Source organism: Equus przewalskii, chromosome 22 (assembly GCF_037783145.1).
Source record: "Equus przewalskii isolate Varuska chromosome 22, EquPr2, whole genome shotgun sequence".
NCBI classification, from domain to species: Eukaryota; Metazoa; Chordata; class Mammalia; order Perissodactyla; family Equidae; genus Equus; species Equus przewalskii.
In genome coordinates this window covers 1,478,033-1,490,893 of record NC_091852.1, presented here as the reverse complement: position 1 = coordinate 1,490,893, position 12,861 = coordinate 1,478,033, and the positions used below count along the sequence as shown (strand labels likewise).

The 12,861-nt window shown below is 41.4% G+C and overlaps 1 long non-coding RNA gene across 1 annotated transcript; it reads right to left on the bottom strand.

Moving 5' to 3' along the window:
- Positions 1–270: 270 nt before the first annotated feature.
- Positions 271–12,215, bottom strand: LOC139078431 (uncharacterized). Its single transcript, XR_011531361.1, has 3 exons — positions 12,085–12,215; positions 2,925–3,128; positions 271–1,221 (listed from the first exon to the last, which is right to left on the bottom strand). It is a non-coding gene; the product is annotated as an uncharacterized lncRNA (long non-coding RNA).
- Between the last annotated feature and the right edge of the window lie 646 nt (positions 12,216–12,861).

Here is a 12,861-nt window from a genome sequence, read left to right as displayed (position 1 = left end):
AATTTAATTTACTACACCTTATTTTCATGTAAGGTTGTGTCAGCTGTTCACTGCAGAAAGGCACCTGGCAAAAGGGATGAAATGGGACAAAAGCCTAGCCCAGGCTCTCTGCTCACAGGTAGTGTGCACTGACGTGGGGCTAAAGCTCCCTGGAATAAGAGATATCCTTTTTTTTTTCTTCTAGTTTGCGCTCTAGGGGAAGAAGAAATTTTCCTCTACTCTTCTAGGTTCTTTTGGCTGGCCTAAGAATTAATTGACATGAAACAGAATAACAGGAGAAAATCAAACCAAGTTTAATAACATGTATACATGGAAGAAACCCAGGAAAACTGAGTAACTTGCCAAAATGGCCAAAGTCACCATCTCCAGCTGAAAACAAAAGAGGATGTTAGGGGTGGTGGTTTGGGACTTCAAAGGAGAGGAAGGAAATTCACATGGAGATGGAAAAGCAAATGTTTGGTAAACAAATGTTTGCCATGCCTTGCAGAAACAATGGGACATGAGGAGGGCTTTGATCAAAGAAGACTTGCTGGGTTCCTCCCTGTCTATCACACCTAGTTCATATTATACTATAGTTATCTGTGGTGATGACTCCTTTCTGGAACAGGCCTTCTATCTGAAATTCTTTTAGGCAGTTAGGCAGGAATTCTTCCTGAGTCTTTTGTTCTCATAAATAATCAAGCCTAATAAACACATTTTGGGGTGGCAAATTCTGCTTGCCTACAGTCCAAATTTTGAAACCTCTCCAAGAAGTTCGCAGTCCGAAAGCTGAGTTGGCAGATTGTTCCATCTCATTGAACCAGTCTCTTAGTCCTGACAATAGGTCAGTCCGGTTAAAATCATTTCAGTAGGCAGTGATGCGGGTAGGCTCCCAAACTTAGGCCTATATTGTGTTAGCAAGCAATCAGGTATTTAATAATAGGCATTTCTATGAAACAAAACAGAAATAAAGGTTAACGGTTGGAACAGGTTATAAACTAGTTTCTGAGCCCAAGGAGCAGCCAGTCAAGAAGATTTTTAGATGTTAGAGTCAAAGTGTCTTTTGCAGTTTGAAATGTCTTTGATGATGTGATCAGGTGTTCAGGTAACATTCTGGGTGGGTTATACAGCAACAGGCATGAAGATGATGCTGTGAAACATGGGTTGTTGTGGGACTCTCTCAAGTGTATACCAAGTTGTTCAGCTTCAGTTTGCAGGGCTTTAGGAAAAGGGTGGCTTTGACTTTCAATGATTCCAAGTCAAAAATGGAAAAAAAAGGAAAAAAATGAAGGAAAATTAAATTCTAGTCTTACTTAAACACATTATTGATATTAAAGCTTAATTTTAAAACCCTTATGATAACAATTCAATTTTTAGCTGACTTGACTATACAAAGTAAATTTCTCTCTCTTCAACCTTTCATGTAAATTTAGTTTTGTCCTTGCTAACCAGTGGTTCTAGTTTAGACAAATTACTCTCATTTCCCTTAACAAACTGTATCTTCACATTAGAATTTTTAATCTTTAAAAATCTTAATTTCTAGTGAAAAATAAAGAGGTAAATAATTATGAACTGTCTTTTACATTAGCATTCTATGGGCTCAGCAAATTTATAAATACTTTTCATAATTTCTAGAAACATATGCTACTTTGTAGTACAATCTTTCAAGACATGTTTACTAATAGAGCCAAACATCTTTTAGTTTTTCTATAATAAGACAGAAGTAGGTAAACTTAGACTTGTTTAGCAATTAATGTTTCAGTATTTTAGCCTATTCGAAAATTATCTAGATATTCAATGAATTTTCCATAATTTAATTTAAGTTAGCAAAACTTTAAGCTTTCAAGTTACCAAAAAGATTTTGGAAGCTATTTTTAAGTACACATACCATAAAATGTAATTATTGCTAAAAAGTTTATCTATAGACTCTTATTTACATCTATCTAAATCACTTGCTCGCATCAATTGTATTTAGATTATCCAAGAAAACTTCATGAGACGTTAGACTAAATAAGGTATCATTCTAAGTTATTATTTTAGCTGACAAATTTTGTAACAGAGATAACATGAACTTATTTGACTAACAAACCCAGGTAGAATAAAAGTTGTTTATTGTCGTTATATTCAGTGTCGATAAGTGTAAAGACATGTCTCTTTTAATTAAATCAACAAATTTAAACTAGCTTTTATTTATCAAAGATTATTTTGTATCATGTTAACTTGAAAAACATTTTGGTTGTTTTCTGTTGTATTTCTGAGAACTTGACAATGCACAAATCTTACAAGTGCTTTGACCTTTAACCCAATTAAATAGAATTGTAATCGCATCTGGTGGTAGAAAAATATCTCACATTTACAACATGTATATATTATATAGACATGCATGAACACAGACAGAGACCCTATAGCTTTCACTAGATTTTTGCTATGAATCAGGTACAGTACCAAACTCACTAATTTATAAAAGAATAGTTGGATCCAAATTTTGTTTTAGCAGTTGGAAAGAGTTCAATTCACCTGCTGAAACTTTTCATTAATATTTGTGGAGAGGATATTTAAAATTTTTTTATTTGCCAAATTTCTAATTACTTCCTCCCTCCCCTTTATTTTCAGCTTCTACTGATTAAGCTAACTGGCCTCAGTCTCAGGGGATTTCAGATTTTGTAGAGATTTACAGGACAAAGATAGCTGCTTTGAATTCTTCAAATACTTGGGTTGTAGCCTGAATGATATCAAAAGACTGATCTGCTCACCTAATTACATTTTCTTTAATTTGCTTCTTTATATCAGGGAGATTTCTAACTAAAAGTTAAATCAATTATGTTGTGAAAATCAGTTATGTTCTAGAACTTCAGGAGAATGTACCACATCTTTAACAAGGTTGCACAAAGTGCTTAACAAAGGCCCTCTTTCTGAGTGTACAATTCAACCTCGCAACAACTTACCTTGTGGGGGTGCTTCCATTATCCTTCTTATTAGCTCTGGAATATCAGCCTCCAGTTTCTACCTCACACTCTGTGGGCTCAGGCAACCCTGCTGACCCCCTTTAACATGTTTAATTAACATTGCCTGAAGGGCAGGCTTATGTGCCTTCTGTTTTACAATATCAGCCAGAGGAGACGTTCCCCAGTGAGACACAATGTCCATCCCTATAATACAATCAGACAAAAGAGATGCAATCACTTCACGTAAAGCTGGTCCAAATATACCATTCCTCATACAAACCTTCATCTTAATTCCATCAACTCTTATATCTCTAACCATAGCTTCCATTAGGACCCCATCAACAAGTTTTGGTTGTATAATACTGGGTAGGGGAAGCATTCCTGGCCAGACATAACATCCATTCCCATAAAACACTCAGGCAAAGTTGACATAACCTCTTTATATAATATTTGCACAAACATTCCAACCTTTATAATCCTATCAACCCTTATACTTTTAAGTTTTCTCCATCTAATTGTAGGCTGAGTCAAGGTCTCACCAATGGGATTTGGTACCATAGTTCATGGGGTTCCCACATCAAGGAGTCCCAGAGATTTTGCCTCTCCATCTCTTGATTAACTGGCCTGTTGCCCCAAGTTGTTGTTGGTAAAGTTTCTCATTGTAATTTCTGCCATTCAGCCTTTGGTTTTTTTTTTAAAGATTGGCCCTGGGCTAACATCTGCTACCAATCTTCTTTTTTTCTTCTTCTTCTTCTCCCCAAAGCCCCCCAGTACATAGTTGTATATTCTAGCTGTAGGTCCTTCTGGTCGTGCTATGTGGGACGTCACCTCAGCGTGGCCTGATGAGTGGTGCTATGTCCATGCCCAGGATCTGGACCAGTGAAACCCTGGGCCACTGAAGTGGAGTGCATGACCTTAACCACTCAGGCACGGGGCCGGCCCCGCCTTTCAGCCTTTTAAATTTCTCCAAACTGGGGTAAATAGAGTGGACTTGTTTAGGGCCCTTTAATGTTGGGGGGACCAGTAGGGGTCCTTTTGGCCCACCCAACCTTTGGTAGTGCTGTATTAAGAACTTTGTTTTAGCCCCATCAATGTCCATTTTATTTATCTCATTTTTTTAGATAAAGATTGGCACTTGAGCTAACAACTGTTGCCACTCTTCTTTTTTTTTCCTGCTTTTTTCTCCCCAAATCTCCCCAGTATATATTTGTATATCCTAGTTGTGGGTCCCTCTAATTGTGGCATGTGGGACACCACCTCAACATGGCCTAATGAGTGGTGCTGTGTCCGTGCCCTGGATCCGAACGCTGGGCCGCCAAAGCGGAGTGCGTGAGCTTAACCACTCGGCCATGGGGCTGGCCCCATCTCATTTTTTTAAAAGTTAATTTTTATTGAGTTTATGATAGTTTACAATCTTGTGAAATTTCAGTTGTACATTATTGTTTGTCAGTCATGTTGTAGGTGCACCCCTTCATCCTTTGTGATGATCCCCTAATCCCCCTTTCCCCTGGTAGCCACTAATCCGTCCTCTTTGTCTACATGTTTAACTTCCTCATATGAGTGGAGTCATACAGACATTGTCTTTCTCTATCTGGCTTATTTCACTTAACATAATTCCCTGAAGGTCAATCCATATTGTTGTGAACATGGGACGATTTTATTCTTTTTTATGGCTGAGTAGTATTCCTATATATGTATATTCCTGTGTATATATATATACCATATCTTCTTTATACAATCATCAGTTGAAGGGCACTGGGGTTGCTTCCACATCTTGGCTATTGTAAATAATGCTGCAATGAACATAGGGGTGCATGGGACTTTTGGAATTGCTGACTTCAAGTTCTTTGGATAGATACCCAGTAGTGCGATGGCTGGGTCATATGGTATTTCTATTTTTAATTTTTTGAGAAATCTTCATACTGTTTTCCATAGTGGCTGCACCAGTTTGCATCCCCACCAGCAGTGTATGAGGGTTCCTTTTTCTCCACAACCTCTCCAACATTTGCTACTTTTTGTTTTGGTTATTTTTGCCATTCTAGTGAGTGTAAGGTGATATCTTAGTGTAGTTTTGATTTGCATTTCCCTGATGATTAGCGATGATGAACATCTTTTCATGTGCCTATTGGCCATCCATATATCTCTTTGGAGAAATGTCTGTTCATGTCTCCTGACGATTTGATCGGGTTGTTTGGCTTTTTCTTGTTGAGTTGTGTGAGTTCTTTATATATTATGGAGATTAACCCTTTGTTGGATATATGACTTGCAAATATTTTTCCCAATTAGTGGGTTTTTAAAAAATTTATCTCATTTTTTTAACAACCATCTAAAGATTCCCATCTTGCTGGGGTGAGTCCTATGACTCTTTCTTTTCTGATTCCTCTGTTTTCCATCCTTCCAATACGTGCTTTATTTACCTTATTTTAAAATAACCCTTTAAAAAATTTCCACCTTGTTGGGAGAGTCCTTTGACTCTTGTTTGGCTTCTTGGCTTCTTAGCATTCCCTTGTTAATTAACCTAATGCTCTCATTAGCATCTGTAAGGTCCATGGGGGAGAGCTGAGACCACAAATTCAATTAGTTCTTAAGCTAGTCATTATATTTCTTTGTATTCCACCTTTGTAATTCGATCTTTCCATAGGTACCAATAAAACAGCTGTTTATGATGAGGGCTCTCTAAAAAGATTTCCCAATTTAGAAGTTTTGCCAATTTAAATGATCCATCATCTAGCCATTGATGAGTAGGATCTTAATAGTGATTCAAACCAACAAGCCATTTATGGCTTAAGCATGGATGTAAGAGGCATCCCCAAAAGAGAGTACGCATAAAGCAGCCTTCACAAGATGCAGAAAGTTCACTCCCAAAAAGAGTCAAGAAAGCAAAGGCCTTTCTTGCACAGGTGGTAAGGATGCTCTGGTCTCCCACGGCAGGATGGGATGCCTCCAGTAACAAACCTACTAATTTGTAACACTGGGCAGGCACTATTGGAATGGGACTTTTCCAGCACTAACAAAGTAACAGAAGTTGAGATGACAAAGACCCCTTATGGAGTGAGACTCCTATGACAGCTCTCATCTTCCCTGAGAGCTGGCACAGCCAGAGTCTATTTCAGAAGCCCAGTCTATTTGACTGGCCACCAAAGTACACTCTAGTAAATGAGCCTTCCCTATGGTGGAGACCAAGGAGAATATTCTCACTAGTCTAAAAGCCAAGCTCTCAGGATATGGAACAAGACAGGAGGAAAAATCTCACTTGGCTTTTTTTTCTTATATGCACATTGACAGCTTTAGCTAAGCCTTGGGTCTCTTGGAGCCAAACTAATACCAGGAGTGATGTGCTGTGGGTTTGGGGATTTTGTGTTGTTTTTATACAGTACCTTGTTGCACGGAAGTTTTCTTGAGGTTGGTGAGTGACCTGGTTTCCATCTAATCGTTCCATGTCCAACTTATCCTATCATGAGAGTCTTCTTGAGGTGGCGAGCACCCTAATGGCTCTTAAATGCTTGACCTGTGCCCACCAATTTTGTGACTTTGGCTTCCAGGATGTCCCTTAGCAATAGCTTTTCTCTCATGTCCATATTCTTTGCCTGTGTTCTGCCCAATGAATTTTCCTGTTAATGACAAACGGCACAAAAGCCAGAGACAAGGAAAAACAGTGACCATCTCTGAGAAGAGAAGGATCAATAAAAACCAAACAGCACTCTCAAATTTCCCAGAGTTGCTAAGTCCAAGAAACTAGTTTCACAAATTTTCTCCTGCTAATCTAAATTTTTAAAAGGAAAAAAACTCAACAATCTTGTTTCCACTGGATCTTTCAAGCAGAGATTGGGAGACTGATGTGGCAAGACCTCTTGCCTCCTGCTGACTCTTGTCAGAGGTCCAGGGTCTCTCAGCTGCAGTGGTCTCGGAGTGAGCACATCCAGCCAGTGAAGTTTTACCCCATCCCCATCACCAACTGTAGGGGAGGAAGAAACTTTCCTCTGACCTTCTGAATTCTTCTGGCTGGTCTGAGAATTAAATTGACATGAGACAAAATAACAGGAGACAAATCAAACAAAGTTTAATAAGATGTATACATGGAAGAAACCAGGAAAACTGAGTGACTTGCCAAAACGGCTAAAGCTACCACCTTAAATACTGGCTTCAGCTAAAGACAAAAGCGGATGTTAAGGATAGTGGTTTGGGACTCCAAAGGGGAGGAAGGGGATTCACATGGAGATGGAAAAGCTAATGTTTGGTAAACAAATGTTTGCCATGCCTCACAGAGGCAATGGGACACAGAGAGGACTTTGATCAAAGGGGCCTTGTTATGTTCCTCCCTGTCTACCACACCTAGTTCATATTATACTACAGTGATGTATGAATGATAACTCCTTCCTGGGAGGCCTTCTACCTTAAATCCTTTTAGGCAGTTAGGGGAAAGTCAAAGTTTTTTCGTGGGTCATCTGTTCTCAAAAATAATCAAGCCAAATAGACACATTTTGGGATGGCAAATTCTGCTTCCCTACAGCACAAAGCCTGTAAGCATAGGCCAGAAGAGACCTTCCTTATTTTGTTCTCCAATTGTGCAATGTGAGTTAATCCTGTCTCAGAAATGGGAAGGTGAGATCCCTGAAGGAAGAGGCTGTCTCATATTCGTCATCACCTGTAGCATCTAGACTTGTGTGTAGTTTCTCCCAGTATGGCCCATGGAAAACCTTTATAATATATAAATAGATGTTCTATAAAAAGAAATCCATGCAAAATTTTTAAAAAATGGGGGAGAATCTGCACAGACAGTCGATCAGCATCACAAAATGGCCTTGAGGGAAGTTGCATGCACACTCTAATTATGCGTTATTGGGCTGAGATGTGCTCACTCACACGGGAGAAGTTCGGTCCGCTGTGGTTGTCCTGCTGAGGCTTTTGCTTGGGAAACTCCTCTTGGAGGTCTGTTGTGATGTTTCAGGGCACTTAGGTCCCCAGGGAAAAGAGGTTCACTGGCTAACCAGTGTACTCCAAAAGGGTTTATGTTGTTTCCAGGAGTGAGGTTTTGGCCCTGGAGCAATCTGACTTAATGTTTTCCTTTATCAGGAAGACAGTGCCTGTATGATTCCCTCCATCAATCTTGCTCCTGAGAATTATCCAAGAGTTCTTTCATTGCAATTTCTTTAGGCTTTAAACTCCTCCCAGATTTCCCTCAAAACCATTTTAACCCTTTTCATTTTGATTCTTTTCTTCAAGAAAGAGCAGAACTGAAAAACCATGGATGGTCTAACAAGTGGATAGAATGCTGGTGAAAACCATGGGTACTGGTGTGAGGCCAACTTGAATTTTAATTCTTAGTTGTGTGGCCTTGGACGAGTAACTTAACCTCTCTGGGCCTCAGTTTCCTCATCAAAAAAGTGGAGGTGATGCCAGGATTGTTGTAAGCAAAATAAACATATATAAAGTAGTCAGGGCTTGGCCCATAGTAAGTGTTCAGAAAATGGTGGACATGTCATTGTCACCATCATCATCAACCTCATCATGATTCATTGATAATATCCTTGGTACAAAATTCTAATTGCAGGCAAACGGCAACTAGAATCCTGGAGGTTTCCAGACAGTTTGTGGTATTGCTACTCTCCCTCTTTCTATCTTAAAAAACTTTAGCTGCCCCCTCCCTCCAAAAGCCAGATAACTTTGGCCTCATGCTTTCTCTCTCATCATCTGATCCAGCTTGCCAAGATGGATCTTCCCAGCAGAATGTGAGAGCTCCTTGACAATCCATGTCAGAGAGGGACTCGGATAGACCACGTTCAGTGCCTAAGGCGTCTCAGAGTATGATCTGAGTCCTCTTATGTTCTGGGTATAAGCCTTTCTTCGTGTACCCTTGCCTGCTGCTCACACTCGCAGCATCGAAGATGCGGGAAGATCAATTAAGGGCCCACCTTTGAGAGCCTGTGATGCATCCTGCTTCATGGAGGAAAGAGAGGTCAGAGCTCCTGGACACAGGCAGGTTTGCCTGGTCTTAGGACCCATGGACAGCCTCACTGGGTCATTTTTCTAATTCCTCTCAGTCTCGATTCTCCATACAGAGCTGCTGGCCTCAGTGAGAGTGCCCCAGGCCCCAGGGCCGGCACTCGCCTTTGGAGAGAGCTGCATGTTCTCTGCAGGCCTTCGAGCTTCCCCAGAGCATTGCTTTGGCCAGTAGATCTTGTCTGAAATGTTCTCTCCAAGAGGCCCATTCCTTCACCCACAGTGGTGTGACATGGGCCACCACCTCATCTGGTTCCTAGCAATTGGAAATGTGAGTGTGTGTCTCCCAGCCAGCACACACAGACCGGGCCCGTCCCAACACGTTCCTGGAGAACTGGCACTCAGATCCCTTTTCTTGATACTTTGTTAACATACTTCAAATGAGTGGGCAGGGCTTGACCTTAATTAAATGTCTCATTAATATCTGCCCATGGCCCAGCTCCAATTCCTGAGTGCTGGGTGTGAGAGGCATTTGCATAACACATGTGTCTACTCATACATATGGGCATCCCACCCCCATCACAACATGATGGTCCCCAGCACGTGATGAGCCTATTTGTTCAGCAGAGACGCTTTAAATAAATGAATGCAATAAACACTTCCTCTCCCAGCAGTACGTGCTCAGGTCACTTAGCAAGAAGGAGACGAGGTGAAAAGTTCCTGAGTTGAAAGTTAAGTCCAAGGCAAAGCCTATTCCCAACCTGTCATTTTTTTTTTCTTTTACTCATGAATGTGGATTCAATTGATGAGGGTTCCCTTGGAAAGTATCTGGATATGTGGACCCAGAAACCCAGGTAAAGTACTTCCAGACCACTAAGGAAGATGGTTGTACACCAAAAGGATCTCATGGCGACATGGTTTGAGGTTACCATAAGCTTCAGAGCCTGAAGCTGGGCCTTTCCAAGCTGAGTTCCCAGGACCTGCAACCACATCACTGGGGAGTCCATCAAAATGCAGATTCTTGGGCCTCACTCCAGACCTCACAAATCGGAAGGTGCAGCGCCTGGGAGTTCTCATTTTTACAACGCTTCTCGGGAAATTTTAAACTACACACAAGTTTGAGAACCATTGATCCAAAGGTTCTCAGTTAGAGGAGCTCATCAGAACCACCTTCAAAACTCTTTAAAAAAAACGCAGACACAAAAAAATGTCTCTGGTCTCTACTGTATTGATATTGACTCAGCACATTTAGGGGTGGATCCCAGACATCTATATTTGGAAAAAGTTCCACTGTGATTCTAATTAAGAAGCACTCAGAGGGATCCCAATGTTTCACTAATTTTGGTTGGTGGGGATGGGAATTAATTGGGCAGGGTTGGGGGTTGGGAGTCCTTTAAAATGTAGGTTCCTGGGCCCCATCTCCAGATGGTGGTCAATCCAGGGGGTCCAGGTGGGACCAGGAATCCGTACTTTGACAGCCTGCTCCTCACATTCTGATGTGGCTGGTTCTCAAAGATAGGGACCCATTGAGGGCACTTGTGGACTCCACCCTCCATCTCCCCCCAGCTCCCGCCATCGTGAGGCTGCCTGAACCCCCAGGAACTTTGCTGCCACTCTGCCCTTCTCCCTCTTGGCAGCCTCGCACGTCGGCACTGGGAAGGCCCTGCCTGTAGGGGGCGAGTGCACTGCGGAGGCTCCCCCAGGGCATTCTCCAGAAGCATTTCCCGCCCTTCCTTTCACTTCTCTGAGATGAGTTTCATTTCTCTGAGATGATGATGATAAGTGCCAAAGAAATGTCTAGAACACAGATTCTGAATTTGGACAAAAATAGCTTAAAGCCCAAACAAGATTTTCTGAAGTTTGAAGCCCAAAGATTTTTACTGTTGTTATTGCATTAAAACAGCACCATAAAACCAGGCGTGGGCGTGAAAAGACGGAGGCCCCCTCTCTGATGCCTTTGTTGCTCCTGATCATTTAATATTTTCCAGATCCTAGAAGCAGACGTGTTCCTCATGAACAGTTCCTAATGTCTTCACCCCCATCCTCAGACACCTAAGCAAAATGTAATTGTTGCTTTTTTCCTTTTTACGACAGTTTTTATTTTTTAATGATTTTTAGTTTTTGTCAAAGTAATATATGCACATACATTTGAAGGTCAAATTGTATGGTAAGGTTTATGACAAAAGAGCAGTCCTTCCTGGGAAATTTTCCTCATTGTATTTCCTTGTGAATTTCCTGTCAATGTGTTTTTTATTCTCCTTTGCTTTTCTTTTTTTCTTTTCTGAGGAAGATAGGCCCTGAGCTAACATCTGTGGCCATCTTCCTCTATTTTATATGTGGGATGCTGCCACAGCATGGCTTGATAAGTGGTGCTAGGTCCACACCCAGGATCTGAACCGGTGAACCCTGGGCCGCCAAAGTGGAGCATGAGAACTTAACCACTATACCACCAGGAGGTCACCCTATTCTCCTTCCTTGACCTCCTTTGCATGTTAATTCTCCTGGATTGATCTTGATTCTTTACCTTTTCTCTTCTATTGTTCATCTCTTTATCTTTACTCCTGTCAGAGAGATTACTTTGTCTTTATCGTCTAAACTTTTATTGACATTTTTACTTAGCTATCATATTTTCTAATTTTCAAAATGTCTTTTACTCATTTGCAGAGTATCTTGGTATTGCTTTATGGATGCGGTATATCCTATTAGTTCTCTGAAGTCTGTGATTTCTGAAGTTTTTATTTTGCTCTCTAAATGGCTTTTGTTTCTTCCAAGGTCCTGAGAAGGACCCAGTCTCCTGAACTGGGGACCGGAGAGAGAAGTGATCACTTGTGTGTATTCTGGTTTTGGGGTGAGAGGAAGCTGGAGGTTTCACTGTTCAGAATGCAGACTTTTATGTAAAACTCCTGTTTTTAGTTCCACTTTGGACCCCTGCCTCCTCCCTGCCTGTGCCTGCGTTCAGGGCCTCTTTGGTTCCATTACTTAGACCCGTACTGCCCAGTACCATAGCCCCTCAGCACACATGGCCACTGAGCACTCTGAATGTGTCTGTTCCGGACTGAGGTGTGCTGCGAGTGTAAAGTACATACTGGATTTTGAAGACATTATGAAAAAAAAGTAAAATATCTCATTGCAAATTTTTAAAAATATTGATTACATATTGAAATGATAATATATTGGCTATACCGAGTTAAGTAAAATGTATTATTAGAATTAACTTTACCTCTCTTAATGTGGCTGCCGGAATATCTGAAGTCACATCGTGGCTTGCGTTTATTCCCATCTGACAGCACTGCTCCTCCCCGATTGTAGGGCTGGGGCTCTGTGGCAGCGCTGCTCCTGTTTCGGCTCCACATGTCGTGGGAGCTGTTGCTTCCAGTTCCTGTTCCTTTCTGGGCTCAGCATGACAAATCACTTGCTTCTCCTTGGTGTCCTCTGCAGGCTCTTGACTTCAGCTTCCTCTGCTCTGTTTAGGTCAGTTATCATCTCTCTATCTGCTTTCTATCTTCAAAAAATTGATTGACATATCTCCTCTCTCATTCTGTTAGTATTTATGAGTTTAATATTTTCCTTTACTGTCATTTTAGTAGAGTTTTGGAAGGGAATGATGATAAATGCATGCAGTCAATCTGCCATTTATAAGTTCTAATGGCCTCTTAAATCAAAATAAATTGTCAGCTTTAAAGCCCATGATAACTTCCCCTTTACCCTGAGGTCTCTGTGCTAGCCAGCTCCGGCTGCCATAGCAGAATCCCACAGACTGGGCGCCTTAAACAACAGGAACTCATTTCCCACAGTCGTGGAGGCTGGGAGTCCAAGGTCAAGGGGCTGGCTGATTTGGCTCCTGGTGAGGGCCCTCTTCCTGGCTTGCAGATGGCTGCCTTCTGGCTGTGCTCACACAGCGGAGAGAGAGGAAGCAAGTTCTCTGATGCCTCTTCTTACAAAGGCACTAATCCTGTCCTGAGAGCCCCACCCTCATGCCCTCATCTGCACCGAACTT